This window comes from Thermobia domestica, chromosome 6 (genome assembly GCF_964235325.1).
Source record: "Thermobia domestica chromosome 6, izTheDome1.hap1.1, whole genome shotgun sequence".
NCBI lineage: Eukaryota > Metazoa > Arthropoda > Insecta > Zygentoma > Lepismatidae > Thermobia > Thermobia domestica.
This window is the reverse complement of record NC_137459.1, coordinates 176,451,100-176,465,527: the sequence shown is the minus strand read 5'-3', so window position 1 is coordinate 176,465,527 and position 14,428 is coordinate 176,451,100. Positions and strand designations below refer to the sequence as shown.

The 14,428-nt window shown below is 33.6% G+C and overlaps 1 protein-coding gene across 1 annotated transcript in view; it reads left to right on the top strand.

The window, feature by feature from the left end:
• LOC145687377 (cytosolic carboxypeptidase 6) overlaps positions 1–14,428 on the top strand; it is a 2,130,613-nt gene that overhangs the window by 1,414,235 nt on the left and 701,950 nt on the right. The gene's annotated exons all lie outside the window — the stretch shown is intronic.

Here is a 14,428-nt window from a genome sequence, read left to right as displayed (position 1 = left end):
CGCATCATTGTGTCTTAAATGAAAGTAGTTCTACCACTAAATTGCGGGTTGTATTTGATGGTAGTGCTAAAACTAGCAGTGGAGTATCTCTCAATGACAACTTAATGGTAGGTCCAAAATTACAAGATGATATTATCCCATTAATATTAATGTTTATAACTCATCCAATTGCAATGTGTGCTGATATAGCAAAAGTGTACAGACAAGTTAAGGTAGATCAAACTGATTCTGATTACGAGAGAATAGTGTGGAGAGAAACAGTTGACCAACCTATTAGTGATTTTAGATTGTTAACTGTCACTTATGGAACCAGTTCGGCTCCATATCTGGCTGTAAAGTGTTTGCAACAGTTAGCTGTAGATGAAGGTTATTGTTATCCCAGAGCTGCAGAATTAGTCATGAATGATTTCTTTGTTGATAATTTAGTTTCGGGTGCAGCTGATAGTAGTGAGGCAATAGTATTGTACTCAGAATTAACAGCATTATCACAAAAAGGTGGTTTCGAATTAAGAAAATAGTCTACTAACGACATGAATGTGCTAAATAGTATACCTTCTCACTTAAGAGAAACTCAGTCGTTAATTTGTTTTAATGAAGATGAGAATGTAAAAAGTTTAGGTATACAGTGGAATCCATCAAGTGATTCATTTTCATTTTCTATTGTCGTTCCCACTTATAAGTCAGTAATGACAAAACGAATGTTACTATCTGATATTGCAAAATTGTATGATCCGCTTGGTTGGTTATCTCCAGTATCCATTGTTGCAAAATTGTTGCTACAATCATTATGAAAATTAAAAATTGAATGGGATGACGTACTTCCCAATGATATTGCTCGCTCGTGGGAAGTATATTGTCAAGAATTGGCATTGTTGAGACAGATTAAGATCAAAAGGTGTATTTCTTCTAAAAATATTGTGAAAAATGATCTAATTGGGTTCTCAGATGCTTGTGAAAAGGCGTATACTGCAGTAGCATATGTACGTTGTATAGATACATCTGGAAATGTGCAAGTATACCTGATTGCTGCAAAGACCAAAGTTGCCCCTATAAAGCAAATATCAATACCTAGGTTAGAATTGTGTGCTGCAGTATTGTTATGTAGATTAGTCAATACGGTCATAAAGGCAATGTTAATCAAGTTTGAACAGGTTGTGTGTTCACAGATTCTACTATTGTGTTAGCATGGCTTTCTTCATGTCGGAGTAAATGGAAAACATTTGTGGCTAACCGGGTATCTGAGATTCAACAATCAATTTTTATTAAATGGGCACACACATCGAACAAAGGCAACCCAGCTGATTGTAGTTCTGGTGGTTTGAATCCGTTTCAATTAGAGTCTTATTCACTATGGTGGAATAGGCCGAAGTGGTTGATGGAATCAGAGTTACCTATTGTAAATATTAATTGCAAAAATCTAGATTCTGTTCAATGTGAGCGAAAGTCTTCAACTGTTAACATGCACATTAAGGTTGACTGTACAATAGTAGATAAATTTGCATTATTATCTAGGTTAGTTCATGTTACTGCTTGGTGTAAAATATTTATTAGGAATAGTAAAAGTGGACAGGAGTAAAGGTGTAGTGGACCATTAACTATAAAGGAGTTGTCAAATGCATTAATGCATTGGATAAAACAAGCTTAAGAATCAGAATATCCACTTGAGATGAAACACTTACGTATGAAAAAAAACCTTTGCCTTATAATAGCAAACTATTGTGTTTAAATCCATTTCTTGATGAAAATGATGTCATGAGAGTTGGAGGTCGCTTGAAAATGCTAGCGTAACATATGATTTCAAATATCCTATCTTACTTCCAAAACATGCTAGAATTACAGAACTTCTTGTAAAATCTGAACATATAAAGCATCTTCATGCAGGTTCACAGTTACTTTTATCTGTTTTGCAACAAAAGTTTTGGATTATTGGTGGTCGTGACTTTGTAAGGAAGATTGTAAAAAGTTGTGTAACATGTCACAAACAGTCAGGAGTAACAGCCTCCCAATTAACGGGTCAACTTTCTGTTGGTAGAGTAACACCAACTCGTCCATTTTTGCATTGCGGTTTAGATTATGCTGGTCCACTAATGTTAAAAAAATATGAAAAGTCGAAATTCGAAATTGTTCAAAGGTTATGTAGCACTCTTCATTTGTTTTAGTGTCAAGGCAATCCATTTAGAATTGGTAAGTGATGCTTCAACAGAGTCATTTATTGCAGCTTTGAAACGTTTTATAGCTAGAAGAGGAAAACCTACTGATATTTACAGTGATTGTGGTTCAAATTTCATAGGTGCAAACAGAGAATTAAAATCCTTACTGAAACTTTTAACGAATGGTGATTCAAAGGAGTCTGTATGTAATTACCTCAGTATGCAATCTATGAGTTGGCATTTTAATCCACCATCCTCACCTCACTTTGGAGGCATATGGGAAACTGGTGTAAAGTCTGTCAAGTACCACTTAAGACGTGTAGTTGGTAACAGTGCACTTACATTTGAAGAAATTTATACAGTTTTGTGCCAGGTTGAAGCATTCTAGACCATTAACTGCTCTATCTTCTGATCCTAATGACTATCAGGTATTAACTCCTGGCCATTTCTTAATCCACGATTCACTAGTAGCAATACCTGAACCAAATTTGTGTGAATTAAAAATCAATCATTTGTCACGCTGGCAATTAACTCAAAGATTGGTCCAACATTTTTAGAACCGTTGGCAAACAGAATATTTGTCTCGGCTGCAACAAGAGCCAAAATGGTGGTGTAAACGTGCTAATATCAAGGTCAATGATTTAGTATTAGTGAAGGAAGATGAGACATCTCCTCAACATTGGAATTTAGCAAGAGTAGTTGCTGTTCATCCTGGTGTAGATAATATTGTTAGAACTGTTACAATTAAAACTAGCAAAGGTGTATTCAAACGACCAATTGTAAAAATTTCTCCACTTTCATTTAATGAAGAATAATATGTAGTGTTGAAATGATATTTCAAGGTGGGCGGTATGTTCGGCCGCATTTCATTATTCTTTTGTTTTGTATCTGGCAACGCTGGATGATTGATAGTTTTTTTTATAAGTGTCAATGTGGCGTGTGTGACTGCATAGTGTGTAGTTGCTTATGCATAGCAATTATTGTATTTAGTTGTGTGTTTACAATATAATAAATAGTATATTGTACAACGAACTTTGTGTTCAAAATAATACAGTCCACGAACACCGGCTGATAATGGGGATCAGGATCTTAAAAATTGTTACACTAAACAAATTAGAATTATATTGAAATTATTTTAAATATATGTATTAACTCTAGTTTACTCTTAGATATCTATCGCAAATAGTTACATTAATTTATATCTCATTCAACAGTAAAATCATTCGCATATTCGTAAATGGCATTCAAACTTTTTAAAGCATAATTTCACAAAGAACAAAATGAAAGTAAAATTGAGTGATGTACAACAGAAAACATAGTTAATTCAATTTACTTATAGAATAAAAAAAACAATATTGCTGATCCTTTGTAATGCTTCGATAAAATTTGTATTTAAAAAAAGTTATATGATAGTTCACCTCTCTTGCAAAAAAATGAATTAAACATATTATACATTTTTTAATTGCCTTTGTTTTCTTCGCGAATCTCTATTTGATTTATTTTGTGATGACTCTTGAATTTTTCTCTCTGTTTCATATTCTGTCTTTTTTTTCCTTATTTCTCAACCATCTATTGATTTTTTCCACTTTATTTCCTTTCATTAAAAAATGCAAATAACAAGATCAAAGAGAAAGGGAAGTGTTGTAACAAGTTTAACTCGAAAAACGTAATATGTGATTATACTTCAAACTTAAACCTCTAATCTGCCTTTTCACCAATTATGTTTGCCAGCAGCAAGGTATTATTGCACGTAATATAGAAAATGTGGAAGAATAGTGTGAGTTCCCAATAAAAAGAAAAAGAACGTATGGAGTTCTGAGCGTTTTATTTACTGCATATAGTGCGTAGACAATGACATTATTTTACATTCAAAATGCAGACCTCCATTTTTTTTATTCTTTCTTTAAACGTTTATGTATATATAGATAGATAGATAACGTATACTTTTTCACATAACGTATTCTGCTTTTCCAACAATGAATACGCTAAATCTCAAAATTATATATATATATATATATATATATATATAGGTAGATAGATAGATAGATAAATAGATAGATAGTGTGTTCTAAAAATGGCGCACAAGATCAACATAATGCTATTATTCAGGTCAAAACGAAAACACTATATAATGACATGCCGTACAGGGCCTCTTCGGCCGTTGTATGAAATCAAAATATCACTCTGTTGCAACGTCGTAAATTAATAACTTGAAACCCTTAGCATTGCTCTTCAAATCCATCAAGCAATTACATCGATTGATATGCTAATAGGTGGTGCTAATGTCAGCGTGTATCGTCCTTAACTCTAGAAAGAATCGATATAACTATTTGATAAATTGGTATATATTTTCTGTGGTTGTTTATTTGCGATGTTGTCACATAGTGCAATTCGTGTTACCAGACTAGGATCCACAACATATGCAATTAAATCTGTTTTTCGCTTTATTTTGACTTGTAGAATAATGCTCTATAGTCCGTGGCCACCATTCATAGAACACCCGATATATATATATATATATACAAAGGCGGATTCAAGGGGGGGGGGCTAAGGGGTTATAGCCCCCCCTTGACGCTCAGGTTTACACTGGATAAAATGGGGCTAAGGGGTTATAGCCCCCCCTTGACGCTCAGGTTTACACTGGATAAAATGGACTTCAATTCTGCTTTACACTGGATAAAACGGCAAATTATGGTTTAGCCCCTCCCTTGATCATATCCTGGATCCGCCACTGTATATGTATATATATATATATATATATATATATCTTAAAATAATGTGTATGTATCATCAATCACATTATCGCATTGTGGTGCTGTGGACAAATTGTGGTCAGAGTGGAAATGTGCTCATGCAAGAGAAAGACGAAATTTTCACATAACGTATTCTGCTTTTCGAACTATGGATACGCTAAATCTCAAAATAAAAAAAAAAATCTATATTATATGATATGTATTCTAATCATTTAGTGACATATATTGACTGCATGGAAAACAAAGAGAGGTAAAATATATGAAACATATGTATACTTTGTATTAAGGTGTTTTCCAGTAGTTTTCTTTTTTATGAGTTTTGGATGTCTTGTTGTTAGGTAGTTGTGGTATTTGACTTACGAAAGAGAGTTTATCAAGCTTACTAGTAAGGTATGTGCAACATAAATATTCCAATTTTCTAATGTTCATTTCATCAAAAGGATCACACTTGCTGCTGTTTGTCAAAGAGTTGTTCAATATTTGATGTATCTACGTAGAAAATAAATGTCCATGAACACAAGTTAACTAATAGCCATTGACTTCACATGCTGTGATAGAACACAAATCCATTTTATGAGTTTCCCCTCTACTGTGCCTCAGAACTTTGACGGTAATGCTAATCCAGAGTTTCTCAATCTTTGGTACGCACACCGCTGGTGGTACGTGAATCAAACTGCTGTAATTAATATGCTTTGGTTGAGAACCCCATGTTAAGGAACATCGAATCCAACAGCCAGTTGTGTGTCTAGAAACATATGAAATGCTAATTTAAGCAATTTTTGAGGGAGTATTATTCACAATGTCAAAACCAAGCATTAACGCATAAATGACACAGAACACTTCCAAATTGTTCTTTGTTAAAATAAATGTTAATGAACCAAAATAACAATCTGTTCTTTTATGCTCCTTTGTGCGTTCACAAATCCATTTCATATTTTTTCCCACTTTCTGAGCGTACTAGCACATTCGATACAACAACAAATTTAAACATACTGATTTTAGTTTAAAGAATCCGAACAACAGCTACTGAAGATGGTAGAATATTTTCTGTAGAGGGTATGCTGCTAGTCGTTTTAGTGTCGTCAAACATTACGAAGAATGCTGTTCAGTATGCTAATCCGTTGTACATTGGCCGCAGTCTATGTTTGTAATGACAGAATCACGCCAGCGAAGGACTATAGTGCAAACAAGTTACTTCGATTACGGCTGTGGAGTGGAGTTCCGACAATTTGGGTGGTAGTCTAGCAGAATCACTTCTATCGTGATAATGAACAAAGACCGCCACCCATTGGAGCATTCACAGCATCCCACGTGAGAGCACGAACACTAGACAACCAATGGAGGGAAGTATTAATTCATTCATTTTATTTTATTTTATTTATTTATTTATTTTTTTTTTTTGTTTGACAATTAAGTCAAAAGCGTTTTTGATAAATTCGGGGGAAACTTCAATGGCAAGCTTAATGTAGAACAGTGATATTCAGCAACGAGAGTTGTATCACACATTGTGACGGTCTTGTGTGAGACTGTATATGTTTAGGTTAGGGGAAAACTTCTATTTGTGTTCCAAATTACTACGCGGTACTCACACTGAAGGCAATAATATATTTATCCTACTATCATTTGACCTTCATTAAGTGAGTGTGACTGGTACGTTGTACACCCGTGAGATCTCATTCATGTTCTCCGTCCGCATCTGGACATTTTTCGGAATACCATTTTTAGTTTGGATATCATGCGCTCCCACACCATCAGGACAACCAAGCGTACTAATTTACCTATTCGTCTTCTACACTGGCCTGCTAAGCCTCCAGATTTAAGCAATATTGAACATATGTGGGACGCAGTGGGATGATATCTGACTGCCAGCCGGCTCCGGCTCTACAGCGATCCTGAGATACCGTACTCCAGATAGACATTCAGCATATGTCTTATCTTCTATCATCCAGATCAACCGCTTGTTTGGTCAGTCGGGTGGTAGTATGTGCTATCAAAGTGAGTATTTTATGTGTTTTTTGAGCATTCTGTACAACGTATTAGCAATATTTCAGTTGTGCTATATTGAGATTATTACAATCTAACATAACCTTATTTTATTAATAAATTTTCATTCAGATCTAAATCTGCGATTTCTTATTGGATGATGTAAAATGTGTTTCCACCACTGTACAATATAAACACAAATAATGAACCACTTGTTGTATTTGGTAGCTTAATGCAATTTAGAAATTAACTAATTATCTGTGATTGAATTATGTTTTATCATTCTACATAATATACACGAATTAATTGGTTTTACTTATGTTTTATGTTAATCTAGATGTGTATAAACAATAAAACGAGTATTATATTTTGAAAATGTATACAATATATTTCAGGAAGTAAAATAAAAGTTGAGTATACGAATATTTCATATACAACTTGGACAACTTTTGTTGCATAATTCGTCAATTTGGGTTCGCTTATCGATTTAAAATAAAAGGGAGCGTAATACGTTTTTAATATTATTCCAATACTTTAATGAAGATAATTCCTATAGATTATTAGATAAGGTTCAGCGTTTCTATCCAATATTCAATTCTATCCTTTTTTTCTTATACATTCCGCAGCAAACTTTCTGGAGTGACTTTAATTTTCGACGATATGCGAGAAACAAGAGAAGAAAGATTATTCACGTTTGGTGAATCAGGCACAAAACTGATATGGCAAACATAGCTAGTTCATAGTTCCTTCTGAATGCACAAGAATTTCGAAGAACCTTTACGTATTTGATGAGGCAAGAAGATTTGTTTGCGGATGCTCCTGTGCAGAGCAAAGCGTTTAGGCGTTCAGCTTTTGCAAAGAGTACTTGCCGAGCTCAGAACCGCGTGAAATCCAGAATTCCTCCGGGAAAGAGCTCTGCCCCCTACTTTACATTAACGATCCAAGGAGAAAACGTTTGGACGTCCTGGAAGCTATTTGCATAAGAGTGTCTTTTATTTCGGGTCATTAATTGGAGCACGCGTGTGGTAGCTATTTCTATACTGGAAGACAGCGACTCGGCGAGAAATTGGATGGATGAGAAACACCGTACGGAAAGCAATGGACCGGAATGCTTAATGCAGAAATGAAAGTAGGTAAAATAAAGAGATGGGAGTGAAAGCGAAAGAAAAGTAAAGGAATGATGCATAAAAACTTTTTCCTTATTTCTTTGCTTGGTTCAAAATAGCTTTATTTTATTGATACACTCTAGACTACAGTTTCTTGGGTGCACATATAAATAGTTCACTCTTGAATAAAACTGTTAAAAGTTGATTTTATAAGACTAGACACAATAATACAGAATTAAACAAATTTGTATACTTCCTCGTATCAAGTTTCAATCAAGAATACAAGTATTCAGTAATATTATTTTAGATTGTTTGCGTCTATTTTCTGATGATTTTTAAGGGAAAAATAAGAAAATGTTAAATAGATTGTTAGATGGGAGAGAACTGTTCAGTTCTGAGAAAAACTCTGAAGAAGTATGTTGGTCCAATGTTTGCAAACTTGATAGATAATCTCGCAATCCAGAAGTCTCCTGTAAAACACAGATTCAGGCATATGATCTTACTGGACTATTACAAACAGAGGAAGGTGACTGCCTATATTGGATGTTGATCGAAATTTATCACGACTCGAATGATCAAAATCTATATTTTTGCCTCTGAAATACAATTATTGCGACTTTTGAGTTGCTACACTTGCACGAAGACTTTGGTCTTGCGTAAAACGGTATTCTCTCTCTCTCTGACATATATATGACACCTGACTTAAAACTTCTCAATCTTGGGCTTTTATTGTTTCCGCGATTAAATTGCATATGCTAAGGAGAAGAGGAGTTACAAATGTATGAAAAAAAATTAGTATATCGCGATCCTCTCAACTTATTAATATCAATCTGAGTACATGAATTATTCATGTAGTAGGGACCAAGTTCCAGGGTTCTTTTTCTTTTTTTTTTAAGTTATGATTTTCAATTTTAAGGGGGTAAGGAGGAATATTCTATGAATATAAAAGTTCATGTAACGATATTTGCCGTAAACTCATCCTAGACCCTGGACTGACTTCCATGTTAATGGTACATGACTGGACCATAGGCTAACTTTTTTATTATGCTTGTTTGGTTAAAATACGTAACCAAAGGGAGAGCGAAGAGTTCAAAATCTATGCGAGAATTTTAGTATCTTCAATCCGCTCAATTTACGAAGATGAAACTTGGTACATACCTTGTTTTTACTATTTAAAGTAGTACGACTCGTGTTTTAGTGTTTTTTTTTTAATTCCCTTTTTAAAGGTTGGTAATGGGTATCTTCTGGGTATATAAACTTAGTGTGATAATGTTTGCCAACGATTATTTCCCAGTTGCGCCGATTTTGTTTATATTTGGTACATGATTGGGCTTTGGTCTATCTTATGATTTCGGCACATTTTGGAAAGGGGATAAGAAGATGTGAGGAGATGACGTATAAAAATATCCAAAACCGACCGATATTAATGTCCAATCTATTGTTTTGGGGTTGCTGAGATTATGAGTAATACTTCTGATGTCACTGAGGTCCAAGCTCAGACCCACTTATATGTTTTGAGGTGGGAAGAGAATATTTTAAAATAATAGATGTTCAATATTAATTTTCAACCCATGCGATTAATAGTGATATTGGAGGTGTTGTTTAAGTTCAAATTTATCCGGTATGCCTTTCTTAAGAGAAGGGAGGAGTTCAAACACTTTTCTTGAACTGATTCTCCCCGTGCCAAGAACTTGCATTTAAATTAGCATTGCTTACCATTTCTTTATGCTAAGCCATTCTTTTCACTGGCTCATATTTACGTAAAGACATAATTTTTCATTGTCAGTGACCAAATGTTGAGTGATGCCGAGTGAACAAACGGGCAGCGATTGTGGAGCTTTGATATTTACTGTTTTTGTTCAAAGTTTGTGACACCCAAGAATCGACTTTCTGAACCTTACCCATTGAGTGAAGACGATTCACCATGTTTCAATTTATCACAATTCATTTGTTCCACCACTTCTTTGGAGGCATTTTCGTGGAAAAGATGATTCAATCGCTCTCCATCGAACTCAATTGATCAACCGGTGTGTGACTGTACTTCAGGTCAAATTTCTTATTATTGAAGCGCCAAAACCAACAACGGGTGGTACTTAGGGACAATGATCATTCTCCATACACAACATGAATCTTACTAATAGCTTTGGCGGCCTTAACAGGTCGACTAAATCGAAAAAAGCAACTACAATACTCAGTTTTGATTACTTGATGTCATTTTTTTAATATTTAAAAATAAAAACAATCAAGATAGATTGTATTGTAGAGCAAACATTTTTAACAGCATAAACATTGTACAAATGCATTTTGTTTCTTACTGTATTTTTAAACTTGAATAATAAAATATTCATTAATTATCCCTTGACCAGAGAGAGAGAGAGAGAGAGAGAGAGATTATGGTGATGAGCCTTCCTGGGAAAGTCGAAAAATGTTTAGTGTTCCATAAAGTTTGAAGCGAATAATTGATAAATATGCAAAAGTCAAAATTATTTTGAGACAAAAAAGGTGTAAAGACTGGCATCAAGAAACATGCATGCACTAAGCTCATTAAAAACAAAATTGGCCGTATTAATTGATTTATCTTTAAATATCTGGATGATCCCTAGCGAACAGTGAAATCGTAATCTTTTGTAGGTTTTGAAAATCGAAAGCACAATAAAGAAATAGTAAGACGTGCCAACATATTATAAAATTGTATATACAAGTTACTTTTGTATTAAGCATTATGTTGTACAGTTTTGTATTTTCTCGCTAAACAAACAAAAAAAACGAAAAAGAAAAAAAAATATTTTGATAACACGTCGTTTTAAAGACGACTTTTATGTCAGAGAGAAAGCGTGTTTTATTTTAAAATTTTCAATTTTTTGTTGTCATAAAATTGATTTGAACTTAATGAAATCTTATAAGTGGCCTCCTTCAATATGGAAAATGCACACGCATTTTGAAAATGAAATGAAATGACATATTTCAGTTTAACGTCCCACGATTATGCTTTTTATGCTAAGGGAGGCACAGTCTAAGACAAGTGAATGATGATGAAAGAACTAATAGAATAAGAATGTGGGAGGAAACGGGAGTACCTCCGAGAAAACCCGCGGATACGATGTTGTCGACCACCATACTTATTTTGAGGTTGAATAAATCAAGAATAAGGGGGTAAAAGTTCCGATTATCACATAAATTTCAAGTTTAACGTTCTCGCACTTAAATTATGAACACAATGAGGGAAATAGTGTATGGTGTCTAGATATATGAAACAACACCAATACAATATTTGTTTTGACATTACAATTTTCACTACTCAAACGCAATAAATGCATGGCGTTTACAATAGTTAATGACATAGCGCATATACACACAATCTGCCATAAGAAAAAAAAAAACACCCAGAAATTAGGTTTCTGGCCATCGCTACGTGCCAGTGCATAAAATTAACAATTTCTTCATGCTGGTGGTAGGAAGCTTCTTTTGGCAGCATTAAATCTTCAATTGTACATGGCATGTTATTCAGTAAGTTATCGATGCCATCCTGTGACAGGTTGTAGGTAACATTTGTCACAAATTACATCAATCAACTGTTGTTTGTTTGCGTGCCTGTACGGGCATTTGTAGGAGGTACCACACATTTTCCGTAGAATTCATGTCCGGAGAACGGCCGAGTCATGCCAGAGTTGTAATCTCACTTAGCCGCTTCCAGTAGGAGTTAAGGTTGGTTATTTGACATAATAACCCATAATCCATGTATTAAGTGACTTCTAGCTACTTGCCTCAAACACGGGTAGGAATAAATCTTCCAATATATGGGCGTATTTCAACATAGATGTGCAAATCGCAAAAATTGAGGAAACGTCTACCACCTTTCCTAATTTCACCTCACACAGTGACATTTACGCCATCGTGTTTCACCATAGAATAGTAGTATATCGATAGCTTTCCAAGAATTAATAAAATCAGGTTTCATATAATAATGATGCATCGTTCCGAAAGTGTTGGAACTTGAGAACTGATAAATGAAATAATTCCTGAAATTATGGCAAATGTCCATACTGCAGGGACAAATGTCCATACTGCAGGATCCGTAGCATGTGAGCATATATCCTGCACATTTCAATTGTACTACATCAATTCGCATACGGTTACAGATACACACTATTTAACGAATCTCAATAGATTAAAAAAAAAACACGTTAGTTAAAATAATTTCTTGCTATATATAACTGAATCTGAGAGTCTCAATTCAATGTTTGCCACCACAAGAGTGATCCCAATAGGTTAAATACTGAATATTATATGAAATAAAATCAACCCACACTGTTCCATGACGCAAGTATTTCTTTTAAAAAATTATAATATATTTCAAGATTAAAAGTATTAATCCTGACTCCACTAGCGGCAAGAACCGCCATACAAGGCAGTACATCCTACGCACCATATTTCCCAACGTAGTAAATACTATTTTGTCTATTTTTTTTAAATAGATAGATCAACAACAGACGTAGTTGTAGATACTCTAGCAATATTGGCATAAATATAATGCAAAGTTATTCGACTGAGTGTAATTATATTAACAATACTTTGTGGGTAACGATAATTCCAAATAGTTAACAATCTCCGCAACGTCACGTTCGCTAGGACAGTGCAAGCTTTCAAAATGTAGATGTGGAGAGGAATTTAAAGAATTAGCTGGATCGAGCGGAAAACGAATGAGAGGGTATTAGAAATGATGGTGGAGAAAAGAACAATTTTATATATTAAAATGATGAAGAAAAACTGATTTGGACATTGGCAAAGAAGGAATTATGTCATAAGGAGTGTGCTAGAGGGTATGGTGGTAGAAAAGATGAAGGGGGAGAAGGGTGCTATAGTTGATGGACGTTATACGTAAAAAACAAAAAAATATCGTACGTGAAGACGAAGAGGTTATCTGAATACCTTGGAACACAGAAGTTTCTTAGTTGCTTCAAGTGACTTGCCAATAATGGCATAATAGCTATGATGATGATGATGATGATGATGATGTAATATAAATGCTGTGTAAGATATTGTGCTGAGAAATAATGATAAATATATATTTAAATTAATATTCTATTTTTTTATTTAATTGCTATCTTATGAAGGAATATTTTAGTTAATATTCTTTAGGTTATATTTATTTCATGAAGCTACGTGCACCATTGCCCCAAAAATATATGCTAAACAATATAAACATGTCTCAATTTAGCTTTAGAAACTACACATGATGGTATGCGATAGCAATATTTTCCGATCGTGTTATATCATTTTGCTTTTCACATTTCATTTTAGTAGAAGTAAAAATGCGTTTAATTCTATATAGCTGCATATTAACATTTGAATTATCGGTAGTAAGATAATACAAACTTATGGACTCTATCAACCGACAAAGTTATTCATTTCAACTTGGTGTTTCCTTTTGTTAGAGTATTGCAAGCAAAACGGTAGCATTTGTACCATTGCCTACTGAAGTAGTAAACGACATGTTTCAATGTGGGATACATTTTTAAAAGTGTGTGTTTAATACTGTAATATGCCAGTTATTGCATATAAGAAACGATGAATAGTTTCATATCGTACTTAAATAGACTAACAGTAATTTATGGGGACCCGTAGTGGTTTGGAAAACATTTATTTGCTGAAGAGCTTTTGTGTCAATGAGAGCGTTAAAATGTAATTATGTGCTATTTTAATTTCTGTGTAAGTCATAAGTTCTCTTCCAGTTCAATCTAAATATTTCTACTATTGATTTTTGACATTACATATTTTTAACTGCGTGTTTACAATAGCTGAGTGAATGAAAATGTACTCAACTTGCAATATCCAGAAGAAATAACATTTGAAATTATACTCGAGACAAACAAATTTTATTTTACAAAAATATTTATGTAAAACATTATTTAATATTATATGTACTTTGTTTTAAGTTATGATATATTCTTATCTCAAGAACAAAACAATGTGAAATGATTTGAAACAAAACTATATTTAATATGTGCATTATTTATACAATTGTTTCTATTTAAATGTTTTTTTTTTCAGTTACTTATTTATCATTATTTTCATTTTACCTGATTAAGTATGAAAATCTATAATTTATTTTAAATTTGAAAAATAATAGAGAAGAATTACACATTTATATATACATTAAAATCCAAGAATAGCGACGTAAACTTTAGCCAAATAAAAATAAAGAAAAAATAAATTGTTTCACATCGACAGAAAGAAGTACTATTTAGTGTTTTGTCTTTTGGAATTTTACTTAGTTTTTGATCATCAAGACTCGATAAGAGACGAAACTTGATAGGAGACTTGAAGCAATGATTTTGAAACGGATCGAATTCGAGAATACGCAGAAGAGAACTAAATATTCTAGATATGTGTATATTTTTTGGAATTTCAAATTGCATTTTTTTAATGATTGCTA